Raw genomic sequence first — 20,263 nt, 5'->3', positions numbered from 1 at the left:
AAGGCGTTCGACTCTGTTCGTTGGCCGTGGCTGTTGGCGGCACTGGATCACTTCGGAATGGGGCCAGGGTACAGGAGGTGGGCCGAATTAATATATAGCGCGCCTCTAGCCAGAGTTCGTACGGGGGCAGTAGTGTCGGATAGGTGGCAGTTAGGTAGAGGCACCAGGCAGGGATGTCCTTGGTCCCCAATGTTGTACATCCTGGCCCTTGAGCCCTTGGCAATTTACCTCCGGCAACAGTATGACCCGGTGGGCAAAGAGGTGGGGGGGGAGAGCCATCTGATATCCCTGTATGCCGACGATATGCTGTTGTACCTCCAATACCCTGAAGAGAACTTGCAATATGTCTTGGAGGTGTTGGAGAGGTTTGCTTGGCTTTCTGGTATAGCGGTCAACCCTCGGAAATCCACCCTGTTCCCGCTGGGCGGCTATGTGGGGATACCGGCTGAGAGGTTGCCAGTATTGCGAATCCCATGGGCGACAAGCACCTTTCGGTACCTTGGCATAGACGTATATCACACGACCGGGGAGGAACACAGGCACAATACTGAATTGGCAGTGGGGAGGATCGAGAAGTTCATGAGGTTTTGGGAGAAACTACCCTTAGCGATGATGGGCCGGGGTGCTATGCTTAAGATGGTCGTGCTACCTAGGCTGCTGCACTATTTCAATAACATTCCATACATGATACCCAAGGGGTTTTTTGCTAGACTACATAGGGTATGTAGAGATTTCTTATGGCAGGGCACGCGTAACAGGGTCGCATTGTGGAAATTGCAGAAGGCTTATGAGAAAGGCGGCGTGAGGCTGCCGAACTTTGAGGCCTACTACGTGGCAGCGCAGCTGCAGTACGTGGCCAAGTGGCTATCGGACGACGAAACCCCGGAACATAGACTGTTGGGAAAGGACTGCTCCCCCTTCTACCTGCGAGAGATTATTTGGGTATCCAGCACATGGATGAGGGGGCGTCCTAAGATGCTAGCGTTGGGCAGGAACATGTGGCGAAGAGCCTGCCGGATGATGGGGGATCCCCTGCCGTGCATGCCGCAGCTGCCGCTGGTGGCCTTGGCGGGGGAAGACGGACAGCTTAGGGCCATCCTGCGAACATACTGGGAGTCAGTGGGGCTGGTCACTTTGGGGGACATTTGGCAGGATGGGGCCTTGGCGGAGTTCGCAGATCTAGAGGCGGGGGCGGGGCTGCATGCGGGGCAATACATGACGTTCCACAGAGTGGTCAGGGAGGTCCGGAGCACTTGGCCCGAGACCGTATTGGCTGACGAGCCGGATGCGACGCTGGAGATTATGTATGACGCATCCGAGGGCGGGCATGAGGTCTCCAGGCTGTACGAGATGCTGATGGCAAAGGTTGGGAAGGATTTGGGGTACCTGAGGTTGGAATGGGAAACAGAGATGGGGGGCCCCGATGGCGGATGGGCAGTGGGAGCGCGCCCTGGGGTACCACAAAAAAGTATCGAGGAATGCCAGGTTTAAACAGATACAACTATATATCACGCATAGGGCATACATGACCCCCCTGAGAATTTCCAGATTTCGAGACGCTGGGCGCCAGGCGTGTCCCAAGTGTAACACAGAGAACGCTGATATGATTCACATGTTCTGGGCCTGCCCTGTGATTGCAACCTACTGGAGTGAAGTGGCGCAGAAGCTGGCAGGGAGGAGCATTGTACTTAAGATAGATTCGGCCTGGGCCTGTTTGCTGGGAGGGTACCCCAGGGCACGCAAGCTTCGGCACGTGGAGAAGCTTAAAGATTTGGCTTATACACTTGCCAAACGCAGAATAGCCATGGGATGGAAGAATTGTCAGAGGCCACGGGTGGAGGTATGGTGGCGTGACCTCCAGAAATGGGCTGCCGCCGAGACGACAGCATGGTGGGAGGCCAGCAGGGCGGGAGGGGAGGAAGAGGTGAGCTCCCTCACGGCATGGAAGGTGCTATTGGCTGAACTGTTTAGTACGGGGTCGACCTCGGCTGGATCTGAGAGCGACGGAACCCCACCACACGGAACGGACAATGATGGTGGACACCCTACAGGCTCATAGGGGGGAGGGAAGGGGATTGTTAAGTTAATTCTGTTCTGTTTTTTCTTTCTTTTCTTTTTCATATCTGTTGTTTGGCCTTTGTTGTGGCTTGATGTGTTCTATTTATGTTCTGTTGCACTGTGTGGTCGTTATAAAATAAAATACATTTAAAAAAAAAAAAAGGATTGGGCAATTGAACTCTGCTCTCTTTGCGTCTTGAAGTTAAATGCACATGCGTGCATTTTTACCTGCAATAAAATGTTCCCCATATGTTTTAGCTGCGAGCCACCATTCCAAGATGGCTGCCCGCACACTGTGACCTGGACTGCATGTTGCTGGGCCCCATTGGCTTAGGCTACATTTATATGCACTAATCCCAAGCCAGTAGGCTTGGCCGCCCTCCTCCAAAGGACTGATCCTAAGGCCCCTATCAGCTACCTGTCTGCTACAGGTACGCCATGGTCACCTGTGTGCCGTGTGAGCCTCCCACCCCCCTGTGGTCGCCTGTATGCCACATGAGCCACCCAAATCCCCTATCATCGCCTGTGTGCGGCGTGAGCAGCCATGCCCCCTTCTCACTGCTCCTCGTCCTCCCTCTTCCCTCTCCTCCAAGCCACACCCCCAATAATGTCCTTATTCACCTGTATGCTGCTGCCGCCCTATTACATGAGGTTAGGAAACTTGTTTGTGCCACCTATACTGACTTTATGCATTTGAATGCTGCGACCCTGCAACATGGGGTTGGGCAACATGTTTGTGCCACCTATACTGACTTTATGCATTTGGATGCTGCTGCCGCCCTGCAACATGGGGTTAAGAAAACTGTATGTCTTTGCAAGCACTTATGTAACTAAGTAAGCCTCCCCCTGCAACATGGGGTTAGGCAACATGCATGTATGCATGTTTCTGCTAGCACTCATGTAACTAAGCAAGCCTTCTGTAACAGCGCTGAGATGCCCGAGGGCTGTTGTGCGCTTTATAAATGCAAATAAATAAAAATAAAATAAATAAATAGTACTGTTAGGCTTTTGCATCCTGAGAATAGCTATACGTGTTAAGGATTTAAATCAGGCAATACACCCGGGTCTCAGCCTAGCATGCAATGCACAAATTAAATACTTATTTTATTATGTTCAATATTTGAGTGATATACCACTCATATCACACCCCTTCTCAAAATACCCCCAGGTCACAATGGACCAGGAATCAGGCTGTTTGGTAAAGGTAATATTTATTTATTTAAAATTCAAAACACACATATACTTTTAATAGGGAGCAGCAATCACCAATGTGGTGACAATAACAGATAGGTAGGTATGTAAGGCAGTTAAATCCACCTTTAGCAACCCAGAATAAAAAACACAGAGAAAATAACACTGTTAGCTTATTTGGAAGATAGCGCTTGAATTAAGATTTCCCCTGCAAAATTCCTTAACCCACAGATAAGCAATTCTAAACAGATGTGAGTAAGCAGCAGGTATTCAGGAATAAAGAACAGTGTACAGGATTTGAATACAACCTTCCCTCCCCAAACAAGAGAGAAAAACGGGTTGCATATCTTACACTTTTAAAATGACATTCAAAATGGCTGTGTGAAACAATGAATGTGTGCAAAAGTTCTTAAATCAATACAAATTTCTATGGGAGCAACATTGAAAGGATGCTAACAATTATAAGCTATAGGATGAGCAAAAGTAAATACTCTAAATCTTAATGGAAGTTTGAAAATAATAGACATTGAAAATCACACGCGTAAAACATTGCAGAAATGCAAATTCCTGCCTAAATTTCACTAAGCGGTTTCTAAGAAAAATGGGTGAAATACCGGTTTTGGCGTGCGGTTTTTGTGTTGGGATGTAGCTACAGGTCTTATGTATAAGTTAGTTGAAATGAAGTCTCTAGCTACAAAACTGAGGAAGATATACAAATTGAATGAGAGGCGTTTTTAGAAAAATCGGGCAGTGAAAACAGAGAAGACAAGAAAATATTTACTATACTTTACTCTATGACTAGAGCATTCCGGCCTGAATACCAAGGAGGGACAAGGTAAGCTCTGGAGTTGATTCATGACTTCAACACCAAATCCCCAGTGTCCTCTCCTGGCGGAACCAGTTGGATCACTCGAAGTAGGATGGATGGGTTAAGATTTACACAAGATGAACATTTGTATTTATTTGTATTTATTTTATTTGTATAGCGCAGACCAGGCCCGGAGGCTACCTGGCGCATTTCTTAAGGCAATGGTTACATAAGTTGCATACAATGATAATATATCAAACAATAAGTATGGCATAGAGATAGACATAGGTAGGTAGTACAACGATACATGGTTTGTCAAGTAGTACATCCCTACATAGGTTATTGCAACACGTTTTCAGAGTGTAGCTTAGGCATTGGAAGAGGCAAGCCAACGTTTGGCTCTATGTTTGAAAAGGTTGAGGTAGGGGAGGTTTCTGATAGTCAAGGGGACAGCATTCCACAGTTTGGCTGCCAGGACTGGGAAGCTAGAACCACCAGCTGTTTGGAGCTTGTATCTAGGTATCCGTAGGCTCTGGTTGAGGGTAGATCTAAGTGAGCGAACTGGAGTGTGCAGCCTGAATCGTGAGGAGAGAAGTGGGGGCCAGGTTGTTCATGCATTTGTAGGTAAGGGCAAGCCATTTTAGTGAGGTCCTTTGGGTGACTGACAACCAATGAAGGTTCTTCCTGGTATCCGAAATGTGTGCGGATCTGGGGATATTGAGGGCTGCCCTGATGGCGTTATTTTGTATGATTTGGAGCTTGTCTAGGTTACCCTGATTAGTGCCCTGGTACAATGCATTGCAATAGTCTAGTTTGGACATGACCAGGGTCCTAGCAAGGGTAGTACAGTTGTGCGAGGAGAGGAAAGGGCGACATGCTGTGATCAGCTTGCAGGTATAGGCGGCGGCCGCAACTGCATTAGTTTGTCTGTGAAGGGAGAGGGTGGAGTCGAGGTAAATTCCAAGCGTTTTTGTGTCTTTGGAGACTTTTATTATATTTCCATCGATGTTAAAGGAGCTGAACATAGGGTTCAGCTTGTTTAGTCTTTGCTGAGTACCTAGGATGAGGAGCTCTGTCTTGTCGTCATTGAGACAGAGCTCATGTTGGGCCATCCATGTTTGAATGACATGGTAAACGTCGTTCAAGGCTTTTGAGTCTAATGTGTAATCACCCGTGATGGGGATGAGTATCTGGGTGTCATCCGCATAGTTTGTGTAGGTGACACCCAGATAGTCGAGAACATCAAATAAGGGTTTAGTAAATACATTGTAAAGGGTCGGGGATACACACGATCCTTGGGGGACTCCGCAAGGGACTAGTGCAGGGTCAGCCGCGGAAGTGGGCGAAAATACCCTCATCTGTCTGTTATCCAGGAAGGATTGAATCCAGTTTGTGGCCATGTCGGAGAAGTGAGCTGCAGATCGAGGAGGGCTGTCTCCGTACCGTGCTTCGGTCTAAAGCCGGATTGTCTCGTGCCTAGAAGGTTGTTTGATTCCAGATAGTTCTGTATCTGAAGATATGCTGCTCTATCTAGGATCTTTAGCAGAAATGGGACCGTTGTGATAGGCCTATAATTGGTTGGAACCTCCGGGTCTAAGGTGGGTTTTTTTAGGAGAGGGATAACCCAAGCATCCTTTAGGTTATTGGGGACCACTCCCGATTGAAAGGAGGCGTTGATGAAAGAGGTGATAAAAGGAGCGAGGTCGTGAGCAGACTCCTTAATGATCGGGGCTGGACAGGTGTCCCCTTGGCAGTTTGAGGGTTTTAAGTTGCAGATGATTTTTTCAACCTCCAGAACGGTGAGTGGTGTAAAGCTGAATGGCACAAGGGAGTCGGGGGTTGTTAATTTAGGTGGCCTGGTATTACTAAATGTAAGGGTGTGGAGGGTATTTTGTTTGGCGTTGATTTTGGATTGCAAGGTGGATATTTTGTTGAGAAGGGCATTTTGTATATTGTTGCACCAGGTGCTGTCCTTGGTGCACGTGTCCGGGGCAGGTGAGGGAGATTCTAGCTCTTTGAGGATTTTGAATAATTCTCTAGTGTTTGATTCTGCCTGGGATATTCGTGAGTTGTATGTCTCCTTTTTGGCTTGTAATATGGCCTCCTTGTAGTTAAGAGAGGTGATTAGAAGGGAGGCTTTATTGGCAGCATTGGGGTGGCTTTTCCAAAGGGCTTCAGCCTTGCGCTTTTCTTTGCGTAGCACGTTGAGCTGCGGGGTGAACCAGGTGTTCAGGTGGGACTGTTGTTTGGCTTTACGGATTTTTAGTGGAGCTAGGCTCTCAATGGCATTGGTCATTAGGCTGTTATAAGTGTCTACTAGGACAGTGGGGTCCTTGTCCTTCTGCTGTGCAGCAAGATTGTTCAGGCAAGGGAGGATAAGAGGAAGCAGTTTCTCCCTGGTGATATCTTTTTTATTTCTGGTAGGTATAGCGGGGGCTATGGTAGGTATGGGCTGGGGGTTGGTGGCTGGCAGGAGGAAGGTAATAACATGATGGTCAGACCACGCGCATGCATCATTAGAAGTGACATTGGTGTTACAGTTAAGGTCGGCTAGCCAGTCGAGTGTTCTTCCTTTGATGTGTGTAGGATCGCGAATACGCTGCTGGAAACCTAGGTTGGAGAGGGTGGTGTCTACTTCTGTGGCCATGTGGTCCTTGGGATCTGAGAGACCTAGGTTGAGGTCTCCTAGTAGCAGTATCTGAGAGTTGGGCTTGGTGTTAGTCAAAAATGTGGATGCAACATCATCTGTGAATGAGCCCAATGGGCCTGGAGGTCTGTATATAAGGTGGAGTGTAGCTGTATTGGTAGGAGAGAGCGATTGTTTCACTGAGAGAGATTCTGCAGAACTAAGTTGTATGTGGGGAGCAGCTCTCATAGTGATTTTGTTGCTATGAAGGCGACTCCTCCTCCTTTCGACAAGTTGGAATGGCGGTCGTTTCTGATGATGGTATAACCCTTGGGTAGGGATAGAGCAAGGAGTGGGCCAGAGGCGTCATGTAACCAGGTTTCGGTAATAGCTAGGAAGTCAAGGTTCTGGATCGTGATGAGGTCAGCGATGTCAAGGGCGTGGGCCGTGAGGGATCTAGCATTGATAAGGGCTCCCTTGAGTGCTGCGATGGGTAGGGTGGATGGTTGAGGACTAGGCGTTATGTTAGAGTTGGGCAGTGAAAGGGCAGAGCGATTGCGCAAAATACAAGGTGGTCTGGGCAGTCTAGTTCTAAGTCTGCTATTCCTTTGTTGTAAAGGGCATGGGATGTTTGGAGTGGGTTTGGTAGCAAAGTGCTTGAGCCAGAGGGCTGGGTCATTGAGGTAAGGGTTTGATAGGGGCTCAGGATGGTAGAGCATGGTTGATGGGCAAATAGGTAAGGTCTTAGTGTTACTTGCGTGGTAGCTGGCAGCAGTGCAGGCTGATAGTCCTAGGAAGACTATGAATATAAGGTCAATGCTGACCCAGGTTCTTAGCTGCATGTCGCAGCTTGTATTACTCAGGGGACTGAGGATATAATTATATGGGTTCAGGACAAAGGGTATAAAGGAGTAGAGGTGGCGCGACTAGGCAGCCAGCAGCAGTGTAACTCAGGTCAGTAGGCACAGTACAGGGACATCTAGGTTCAAAATGGCACAATTAGGCAGCTAACAGCGGTGCAAATCAGGGCAGTAGGCACAGTACAGGGGCATCTAGGTTCAGAATGGCACAATTAGGCAGCTAACGGCAGTGCAAGTCAGGTCAGTAGGCACAGTACAAGGACATCTAGGTTCAAAATGGCACAGTTAGGCAGCTAACAGCAGTGCAGATCAGGTCAGTAGGCACAGTACAGGGACATCTAGATTCAAAATGGTACAATTAGGCAGCTAACGGCAGTGCAAATCAGGTCAGTAGGCACAGTACAGGGACATCTAGATTCAAAATGGCACACATTAGGCAGCTAACAGCAGTGCAAATCAGGTAAGTAGGCACAGTACAGGGACATCTAGATTCAAAATGGCACAATTAGGCAGCTGACGGCAGTGCAACACAGTTCACTAGGCACAGTATACAGGCATCTAGATACAAAATGGCATTAGACAGGCATTTCAGGATATACTGGTAAAATAGGGGGATGTAAGGATGGTCTAGAGGAGAGGGGCGTGTTCAGCCGTAGGTGTAAAGGATGTGGTCCATGGTAGTTGTAGCTGCGGGTAAGTGGCCAAGGCGTCCCGTGACGGTGAGTCGGGAGGTGAAATGCGGGGTATCCGGATGGCACGTTATAGGCATGGACAGCCATGCGGGATGGCAACGTTAATTGGACAGGAAATTAAGCACTTCTAGTCAGCAGATGGTGTTATGCGTGTGGCAGCGCTGGCTTACCTGGAGCAGAAGGGGCAGAGTTCCTGGCCCCTGGCTCCTGTGGCTTCAAACAGGCACACAACAGGCCTTAGTATGGCCTTCGTTGTGGCCGGCGTTTCCGCCTGCCGGCGGATGCCGGAGCGAAGAAAAGTGAAAGTGCGGCCTCGTTGTGGTGCCGCGATGCGCCCGGAATTGCGAAGTCAGGCACTCCGTGGAGACAAGGTCAGGCAGGCCTTGCTCCGTGTGCCCGCACTCCTGGAGCTGGATTCTGGCTTCGGGGGTTGCGAGGGGCTCCTGCCCTCTACCCTTGCTGCAGGCAGGTGGAATGGGGGTCATGGACCCAAGACAGGCCTTAGTATGGCCTTAGTTGTGGCCGGCGTTTCCGCCTGCCGGCGGATGCCGGAGCGAAGAAAAGTGAAAGTGCGGCCTCGTTGTGGCGCCGCGATGCGCCCGGAATTGCGGAGTCAGGCACTCCATAGAGACAAGGTCAGGCAGGCCTTGCTCCGTGTGCCCGCACTCCTGGAGCTGGATTCTGGCTTCGGGGGGGGGGGTGCGAGGGGCTCCTGCCCTCTACCCTTGCTGCAGGCAGGTGGAATGACTAGAGAAATGGCGCTTAACAAGATAGATCAAAGACAGGATTGCAATAAGGATTCTGGCAATGTGACAAGTTATTAAAGTAAGGATTGGATAGTTTAGAGATTGGGATGGAACAAAACAAGGTATGGTTGATTATCTATGCTTCATATTAATACTTACAGTCCACTTTAATTTAAGATTTTGGACTGTCAAGGGTTCTGGTTATTTTTCCCAAGAGTAAGCAAATGTCAATTCCTTTGAAGTAGAATGAGGGGCCTCTCCCTTGAGAGTGAAGCTTCCTGCCCCTCCCACTGGAAGGGTGAGTGTCTAAGCCTGCTATTGTCTTAGCCTGGGGCAAAGATGAATGTCTAATTAAGTCTCTTTGTCCTGGGTATTCAAGGCCTCCAGCTAGCAATTAGTCTTTTCCTGTTCCAGCAGCTGAGGTGTCATCCTTTCTCAGGGTCAGCACTGACAGAGCAAGTTTTCTTTATATAGTTTAATTAACTCGGACTGAATTTAGCTTTGAGTTTCACCTTTTAAATCTTTCCTTTAAACATATAAAATTAAAACAGTTTATAAGTGTGTGTTCAACATTACAAATCATTTTACAATTCTAAGTAATCAAGCCTTGACCCAATAGTGTACTTTTAAAATAGGCGATTTTCCCCCTTCAGTCAGGAAAAAGCCCATTTGACTTATTTCTTTTAAATGCGGTTTTCCTCTGCAGCAAACACACACTTTAGTCAGCTCTAGTCCTTCCCTTGAGTGCTGGAATGGTTTGCAGCATGGATACATGCATCATGCCGTTGTTTAGAGTATTTCTCTGGACAGCTGACTTTGTTGCAAAGTTTTAGACGCGTTTCCCGTGGAAAAATGAAAACACAGTCCCTGGTTTGCTTTTCAAAGGATACTGATGCCAGAAGCTGTCATTCAATGAGGGCCAGTTCCTCTGAGCCACAATGGATGATCCTGAGCATTTCAGGGCCTTTTTGATCATAGTGGTTTATGAGAAATTAATGCATTTGGCTCAAAACAGCACTTTGAAGGTTGAAAAATGACATTTATAAAAGGCATTTTGTGTTTTTCAGCACAATAATGCTGCTTCTTTCCTTTGCTCCATGTAGACTGTGGCAGAACACACTGGCATGCTCCTGCAGTGAGGACTCTGGTTTCACCCTACCTGAACTGTGTGTGGCAGAGTGTGCAACCATTTTCTGGTTGTTACACAAACGCAGTTTTAAAGATCTTGGCGTGCACAGGAGTCAGCGCGGTCATTTTGGGCTGTTTCTTTCACCATTGCAGTAAAGTGATGCAATGAGGCACATTGGAGCGGGTCAAAATATCCCACATAAGCCAATGCAAAAAGACAGCTAAAAAAGCAGTAGGGATGAAAATATTGATAAACGTGGACACAAGGATGCATGAGTGCACACAAACCGATGATCTACCTCACTTGGACTTAAGACAAAGTCCTATCGTCCCTTTAGGCTCCTAATACTGTTATCCCAGAGAACCTTGTAATTATGTGGGGCCTTGGGGAGTGCTGCTAAATGACCTGGAGTGTGGATGACCATATAAAACCTTTGGGTGACCTGAGGGGGGTGACGAAGATATGGACCCCCAAGGTACCTCCATGGGGAGAGGGCCAGGCCAGAGATGCGGTTGAGGACTCGACCACAGGGGGGAACGTTGAGAGGCAGATGAATGCATCATTCATAGCGCTGGCCCCTCCCCCGCCTCTATATCATAGGAATGAAAGGAGTGCATAATTTATGGCATCTGCCATATCTCCGCCAACATATCGCAAATATGAGAGGCGTTATTCCCTAAGGCAACCTATCAACCTTATACTGGATCTATCGAAGAAGAGGTGAATTGGCAAGCCCAAGAGGAAATGAACATGCTGTAACCAAAAGATGACAAAAACAAAGTAACAGCACTGCTATACTGACACATGTAGACACATTAGACATGAAGCAGATATGCACTCGCCATGAAGATACACGGACACTAGGTCAAAATGCATTTAGACATGAAGAATGGTATCTGCATTCAACAGACACTATATAACAAAATCAGTGCATACGCTGAAACGCAAGACACACATGAATACATATAAAGATTGCTTAACGCAGAGATGCAACAGTAACAAGTGAGCATTTTGGAAAAAATGGATGGCGCAGCCATGTTTGAGTGAATGGGAAGCATTGAAAAGACCTCCAGGCTGCAGGGAGGTTCAACTTGCGGAATTAGCAGAAAATACAGATCAGAGCAGACCAGACAATAACTGCACAACTCCGGCCAAGATTACGGTACAAAAGGGAGGTTTGGACTGGCTATGAAGAAAACAGAAAATAATAATTCCCAAGCGTAAGGTGCATTTCTCTTAGATTAAGTAAAGAAACAAACAGACCTTGAAAACAAGGTGCTCATTAATTAAGGCATAATATTGGAAGAAAAGTAGCTCAAACAAGTCTCTACTGGACAGGAAGTGTAAAGATACCTGAATTAATATGTCCTAAAATATAGTAAAAGTCGAACAGAATAATCTAAAACATGGTCTCCTCACACGTGACTTGTAGTTGGAGAACAGTTGCTATTTATTAGCTCCAGACTCAGATAGACCAAGGCTTTCACCCCCCTTAAGATCTCAGAACAAAGATACAAGACAAAGCCAAGTTCAAAGCTAAAGGTCCTGGCTTGTAGCCTAGGGAATCAGAGATAGTGTTGTATTAATTGGGAAAAGCAGGACCTTGGTGCCGCTCCCCCTACCACTATTGTAGCTCATGTGCTGATGTCTTGCCAAGTAGTCCAGGTTGGTGAAGCCAAAGCCAACCAATCACAGTTCTCAAACAATGCTGTTTTGCAACTGTTGCATTAACCAATCAAGTAGTGTAGAGATGGCAAGTATTCACCATTATCAATTTAGCTGTGGTCTCAGGTGAAGCCACCATATAAAGCCTAACCAATGAGAGAACTAACCCTTATAGCTTCTATATGTAGATATGTTTTGTGTTTGCTGCTGTCCCTGGTTTATCTGGATTGTTAATAAAACAGGTTTTTCTTTTCTGGATTGTTCCAAACATGGCTGATGCAAGGAGAGCAGCTTCACATTGCCCAAATCAATGTTTCCATCGAATCCAGCCCCATGCTAGTAAAGCTGCCATCAACAAACGGCTAATATAAAAGACCAATCCCAGAGAACACATCATAACATTGCACTGACTAAAAAAAGTTAACAATAATAATACAGAAAAAATATGCAAGGTACACAGCTAATCGTTATATGGAATACGTTACTTACCTGTAACTCCAGTTCTCCAGCATTGGTATCTTTCATAGATTCACATGCTGTGAATATTCCCCATTATCAGGCTGGGAATCCATGATAACAAAGAGCAATTTAAACTTAAACTGAAAACATTCTGTCACTTTTATGCTCTATTACAGTCATTCTTAGATCATACTGCCCACAGCCAATAGGGACACCTCCCTTAGCTCCTCCCCTGTTGGCCATCTTCAGATGTGGCAGCACACATGAGTAGCAGTAAGAGCCAAAAGATGAGCCATGCACGGTAGGTGGGAGGGTTGCATGTGAATCTATGAAAGATACCGATGCTGGAGAACTGGAGTTACAGGTAAGTAACTTATTTCTTCTCCAGCAATGGATCTCTCATAGATTCACATGCTGTGAATAGATAACAAAGCAGTATTACAACAATACCCATGGGAGAAGGCAAGCTCCCAGCATAACTTACCACTGGAGACTTACCCACCTCACACAAAAAGGTTCTGCAGAACCGACTGACCGACTCTAGATTCTTCTGCAGAATGTCTATCAACACAGTACAACCTGGTGAACACATGCACCGATCTCCTGGTGGCTGCACGGCAGATGTCATGCAGTGGAATTCCAGAGAGAAAAGCTGTGTTTGGTAGACTGAGCCCGGGGGTTGCTGGGAAGCGGTCTGCCGGCTTGCTGATGGCAGAACGAGATAGAGGTAGCAATCCATCTTGCAATGGGGGACTTCGAGAGAGCCTTCCCAGGACCAGAAGGTCCAAATGAAACAAACAACTGATCCGTTGTGCGGAAATATTTAGTACGTGCCACGTAGTACTTGGATTTTGCATGGTGAACTCTCAGCCACCTTCGATATTTCAGCTTCAGTGATTTGATGGTTATTGATATCTGTAAGGAACTCATGGAGGCAACAGTAAAGACAGGCACAAGTGATTACAGTTCAAGGGTGTTTATTAAACTGTATGCAAGTTGGAAGAACGCCTAATCTAAACCTAAATCTAAGATGGGAGCAAGTGTTGACCATCAAATGAAAATAAGGAAGTCCTTGTGGCGCCGTGTCAAATGAAAACGACCTACAATAACAAAAACCTATTGCTAATCCTTACAATGAATACAAAAAGGGTGTGGTATAGTTTTCAAGAAAAGAAAGAAGTATTCACAAATAATATGTCAGTATGCAGTAACCTGGGTCTCCCTTCCCCATGTTTTGCGCACGGGATAAGGTGGGACATCTGAGCACAGCACTCTTCTCAAGCTTTCTGAGCACGAGACAACAGTTCCGGTTTTAACTTCTCAGGAGCCTCAACGGTCAAGTCTCTTGCCTTTGAGGATCGGAAAAATAACAAACAAATGAAAGTTCCTTTCAACTGGTATTCCCCCCCCCCCCACCGCTCTCCCTCTTCTGGGCGGGGACCCCTCTCAATTCTCAACCTCCCTCCACCGGGATTCACTATGGCTTTTCTCGTATACACAAATCTTAATGTCTTTTTCAACAGTTCTCTGTGGAGGTCACTGTTTCTTGGGACTTTTAGACTTTGCCCCTTTTTACTGGAATCTCTCCGCCAGGATCGCTCTTGCCATTTCACAATTCTTGCTCAAATGTCTGCGGGATTCACTTCCCTTACATCTCTCGATGCGGGATTAACTTCCCTTGCTTCTCTCGATGCTGGATTCACGTCCCTGCATTCTTTACAATGTTGGTCAAAGACTTTAGATTGTACGGGGATTTTGCTAGACCTCCTGTATGCCCACTTTGACCTGTCGTGGTGACTCTCCTATGACCTATCTGTAGTTTCATCAATATGGGATAGACCAGAGTTTCCTTTTCTCGAACTGCCAGGGAGATTGCCTGTCTTGTCGTGCGGTCTGCCTTCTCATACTGTGCTCTCTTGCTCCACCTTTTATCCCTGAGGGCAAGGGAAAGGGCGGTCAGGTGTGTGTGATTCTGGTCAAATGCCTGACTTTGCCTGACCCTTGTATTGGGACATGTCAGGTAAACAGCTCTGGCGTTACTACGTTCTCTTGCGTGTTGTGCAAAAGTGTTTGTGTCGGAAAAGGGTGGGGGAAGTGTTTTTGAATGTCCTACGTGGTAGTATGGGAAAAGGTGTTGAAAGAAGGGGGATCACACGTCTCAGCCGTCAGTGTCACACTCCCCAGGTGATCCTCCCTCACTGGTCCACCCCAGGAACTGGATCCAATAGCAATGGCCACCTGGGTGACAGATCCCTGGGGACTAGCTAGGTAGACACCTTCATCTGAAGGGTCTTGGCGAAATATTTTCTCAATTTCTTTTTAGCAGCCTATATTCTTTTCTCAAAACTATGTCCACGTTCATGGTTGCAATTCCATCACTCACTAGTGCTCTTGTAATTGTGTTTCTTTAGGGTGACTTTGATACTGGAGATCATTGCGTCAAATTTGATTATTACGAGGAGTCCACATTACCTGTGTTTCTATCTGCCCACCTCTCATAGATTACAGGCAGAAACACAGTCTTTGCTTTGTCTAAATTGGTCAGATTCCATTGTATTCTATTTGCACCATTATTTATAAAGATGTCATCATTTTGTTAAAACTAATCAACACAGTTCTGTGTGGTGAGTAGCGCACACACCGGCATATGATCGCTCTCTTCCTGTACCGCCATGTCCACCACCAAACCAAGAGCAACTTCATTCACAAATATATAACCTAGGGTAAATGCACTCTTCCCACTAACTCATGTGTGGGCTTTCAAGGCATCTCCGTTACCATGGCCATTTAGCATAATCATATTATACGAGTATAATACTTCTGCCCACCTTTTACCTTGCTTATTGCTCTCCCCAAACTCACACAGGACAGACACTCTCTGATCAGATAAGTCTTCCAGATTTGCTGGTATTTTAGCATTGAAATCACCCACTATTATAATGGGAGTTTCAGGTGAAATCTTGTTCATGATATCTCCAACTTTCACCCTATTCTGAATATGAGCCACACATTTCTGAGCATCATAGATATTTATGAGTATTAGATTCTGGTACTCTAACAGTGGACATGTAATAGTTACGCCCTGTACCATGCCTGTGGATCACATAGTATCAACTACCTCCCATGGATGCTGCACTATGACCAAGAGCCCTCCCTGAGGTTTGCCAATGGGTCCCTTTACTGCCATAATCTGATGAGTGGTACGACCATCAATTTCACACTCAGAGGTCATTCATGTCTCTTGCATGGCCACAATACTATAAAGGTTAATATTGGCCAGAAGGCCATCCTCTGCAGTTAGGTGACCGTGGCCTTTGGTATTCCAGGAACAAATCAAACTATTTCTATTGTCTATTTATTTTAAAGTGTGCCTTAAAAGCTTTGGGAAGCCATTGCCATATCCACCATTTTCTGTTATTTCCTTAAGATTTAATTCATTTTCATTCTAATAATCATTGTTGTTGTCAAACTTTTTACTTGGGTTTTAACTCTGAGATATAATAGTCTTTGCATTATTATTATGTTGTGGCCGATGTTCAGAGTCAATCTTACAAACACTATTATATTTGACAGTGGACATCTGTATTTCAGCACAGCAATATCCAAGCTTAAATAGATCAACTTCATAGCGGAGGATATGGTCTATTATACTCTCCGATTTAAACTATAAGTTAGAAGTAACATTATTCCTGTCTTCCAATTGATCCACCACCAAGATGTCATCAGTGGTAATCCACCGAAATGGCACAATTCCATGAAATATGGTGAGCACCACAGCCCTATTCAAGTGGGGATGGCTATCTACACCAGAAATGGACCTCATTTGTAATGCTCGGACTAGCACATCCGTAGCTACCGTGTTTTCTCGATTAGTTCTCTGTACCTTTGCTGTCGCCACACTGTCATTTGTCGATTTCTTTCATACTCCATGAGCTAGTCTGAAATGCAACATTACCTTTCGCACCTACAACTCCTTTACCCACCCCTCTGGTGCACCCAGTTTCCTCCTGATTAATCCCACCAATCGCTCTACTATCACCTGACTCAATTGCATGATCACCAACAAACAAACACTGTACTGATTCCAATACACAATCGCTAATGCCCACCGCCTGTGGCTGTTATTCTTTCTACGAGTTTTCAACAGTGTAGTCACATCATTCACTTCCTTATTAGGGAAGGGCGCACACACATGTTGGCAGATTCACATAAATATTGTCAGGTTTCATTAACTTTAGTAGGCGTCTTTCCACCTAATGCTAATTTGTTTTGGATGCTCTCCAACACACAGTCATGTCTATTCTCCGCTCCTGATAGATATCACCACATTCTTGTTCACCCGCCACTCCTCCTTCACTCAACATACAGCTCATTTGATCCCATTAAGTGATTTTTAGATTTGTATCCCCTATATTGATGCATCCATTTCTAGTGTTCAACAACTTTCTCTTATGATACATGGCACCTTGTGCAATTGTTTTTTTTCTTGTTCTTAGTTTTCTGATTATTTTTTACAGAAGCTTGTCTTGTGATATCAATAAGTTGCTCTGTTTCAATTATTGGCACAACTATTTCTCCAATGGCTTGTAACGCTGGTGTTATCACACAGATCTGTGCTCGACTATTTAAACCAGCCACTACACATCCACCTCTATCATCACCTTTATTTTTACCATGCTGTCACAGTTCTCCGGAAGTACTCGTCGCACAACCTCACCATGTTTTTCTGCCACGATTTATAGATTTATGTAACAGCAGCGATTGCATGTCAAGTTTCTTTTCCACCCGGTCACACTGTCCCACCAGCGTGGTCAATAGATGTTCAAATACTGCAAACATTGCAGTGGATGAAATACTCAAAGCACTGGTATTGGCATCTTGAGGCTTGTCTAAGTTCATTGCATACCCTTGACCCACCCCTTGTCCCACCTCACCTATATTTAGTGATGGACTAGGTACTTCACCATCATCCAGTTACTGCCTTGTGTGAATGTTTTTCCCTGATTATCACACTCAAAGCACGGATTAGAGATCTCTGTTTGTTTCCCCCATGCCCCAACGGTCTCACATCTGATTAAATTACAGCAAAACCCATCACCATTGACGCCAACCACAGCGTCACCGTCAAGGTCACAGGCAACTACATTTTCAAGACCATCCCCCCCTGAGGGAAGATGGCTAGTCATTTCTTCAACAACATTGCCATCTCTCTCACTGATAATCTCATGTGCAGCATCAGTGAAATCAGTCCACACATCTCATCCTTAATCACAGTTGTTGCCCCCCAAATCAAACATCGATTAACTATTATGTTATTTACTGTGTGATTTGCTTTCTTATCAAGTACCACTTGGAGACATATTACCCTTTCAATGAGTTTCAAACTAAGACAGGGTGGAGACGCACTCAAATCCGACACAATCTCTTTCACTGACAACTCCACATCAATGGGCTTCATCCCATTGTGACAGTCTACTTTTGAATAGAAGTCAGTCATTTTTGCAACTTTTTTAACTGATCTACTGATTGTCTTAGTTAGGCAAGTTCGCCTAGGATAGGCACGCCTCGTTGACAACAATGATTGGGGCTTAATACATATCATCTCGCTACAATTTTTCCTCACATTTTCTACACTTCCGACAAGTTCACCACAGTCGGTACTTTCAGCTGTTTTCACCTGATCTTCATTCTCAACTGTCAATGCTGCTGCAGCGACTGTGTACTCTAGCACTCTTATTTCCATTCTTGCTAGTGAGGCTAATGCTAATGCTAATCCCTTTACCTCCGAGTGGCGTGACCGTCTCAGTGACCAATGTAGTGCGCAGAAGCTAGAGAAGATTAACTCAGATTAACTCAGGTTGCACTGCTCTTAGTTTCTTGTCTCACCAAGCGGTATTCACCAGATTTTCAGTAACCTAATAAAAATCTGGGTTAACCACTCTGGTGTGATTGTGGGCAGTGAGCAGTCAAGGTGTCTCAAAGCATACTCACCCTGCTCCCCTGCTCCCAGCGAGCAGCACTTATTAGGCACTTCTCGATGCGCACGCAACGTATAGGCACTTCCGGTGTTAGGGGGCAGGCCAATTTTCAAATCCCAATAATTGGCTGAAAGTTGAAAATAAACATATATATATATATGTGTATATATATACACATATATATATATATATGTTTATTTTCAACTTTCAGCCAAGATAACTATATTTATATATAAGTTTATTTTCACCTTTTAGGCAATTATTGGGATTTGAAAATTGGCACCGCCCCCCTAATACCGGAAGTGCCTATATATTGACCTCCCCGTGAGCATGTGCGCACGTGCATCGAGAAGTGCTTGATAAGTGCTGTTAGCTGTTCTTCTGTCCTGCTGGAGAAACAAGGCGTGTCTTGTACTGCAACCTATACATGAAGAAAAGAACCACTGGCCATGTTGTTTGGACTGCATAAGCGTTCAGAACTTGTTGGACTTGGTAGATATATATATATATATATATATATATATATATATATATATATATATATATATATATAGGCACATCCGGTGTTAGGGGGCAGGCCAATTTTCAAATCCCAATAATTGGCTGAAAGTTGAAAATAAACATATATATACATAAACATATATATATGCCCCCTAACACCGGATGTGCCTATATATATATATATATATATATATCTACCAAGTCCAACAAGTTCTGAACGCTTATGCAGTCCAAACAACATGGCCAGTGGTTCTTTTCTTCATGTATAGGTTGCAGTACAAGACACGCCTTGTTTCTCCAGCAGGACAGAAGAACAGCTAACAGCACTTATCAAGCACTTCTCGATGCACGTGCGCACATGCTCACGGGGAGGTCAATATATAGGCACTTCCGGTATTAGGGGGGCGGTGCCAATTTTCAAATCCCAATAATTGCCTAAAAGGTGAAAATAAACTTATATATAAATATAGTTATCTACCAAGTACAACAAGTTCTTAACGCTTAGATAGTCCAAACAACACGGCTGGTGGTTCTTTGCTTCATGTATAGGTTGCTGTAGAAGACGCACCCTTTTCCTCCAGCAGGACAAGCAGGACAGAAGGACAGCTAACAGCACTTATCAAGCACTTCTTGTAGTGTGCAGTGAGATGTGCGCAGCCAGGCACTTCCGCTATTAGGGGGCAAGGCCAATTTGAAAATTTCACAAATTGCCCATTTTCTCCAGAAGACAGCTAACAGCACTTATCAAGCACTTCTCGATGTGCACGCTCAGATGCTAGCAGCCAGGTCAATATATAGGTACTTCCGGAATTATGGGGCCGGGCCAATTTTCATATCCCAATAATTGCCCTTTTTCTCCAGCAGGACAGAAGGACAGCTAACAGCACTTATCAACCACTCATCGATGCGCGCGCGCATATGCGAGCGACCAGGTCAATATATAAGTACGTCCGATATTACGGGGCCGGGCCAATTTTACAATTTCAATAATTACCCTTTTTCTCCAGAAGGACCAGCAGGACAGCTAACAGCACTTATCAAACACTTCTCGATGCAGGCGCGCAGATGCGAGCGGCCATGTCAATATATAGGTACTTCCGGTATTAGGGGGCTGGACCAATTTTCATATCCCAATAATTGCCCTTTTTCTCCAGCAGGACCAGCAAGACAGAAGGACAGCTAACAGCACTTATCAACCACTTCTCGATGTAGCATTTTAAGGTGGATGGGGCTCTAGCCTTGGCCAGGACAGCTTGGCAGTCGTGCAGAAGGGACAGTGCCCCAAACTCTAAGAAGACAAGAGCCAGGCCGTCAGATTGAGAGAGGCCAGGTCGTGATGCAGTACTGCTCATTGATTCCTGGACAGGAGCGATTGGTGAGGAAGCTGCTTGATCGGTGGGGCTGACTAGAGGGCAAGGAGGTCCGAGTACCAAAACTGTCTCGGCCACGCAGGGGTCACTAATATCAGTTTGTACTGATACAGTCTGAAGGTGTGTAGGACTCGAGGCACCAAAGGAATGGGAGAACGCATATTGACACTTCCCCTCCCA

This window comes from Ambystoma mexicanum, chromosome 3q (assembly GCF_040938575.1).
Source record: "Ambystoma mexicanum isolate Mex_15411 chromosome 3q, UKY_AmexF1_1, whole genome shotgun sequence".
In the NCBI taxonomy this organism is placed as follows: domain Eukaryota; kingdom Metazoa; phylum Chordata; class Amphibia; order Caudata; family Ambystomatidae; genus Ambystoma; species Ambystoma mexicanum.
This window is presented reverse-complemented; position numbering follows the sequence as displayed.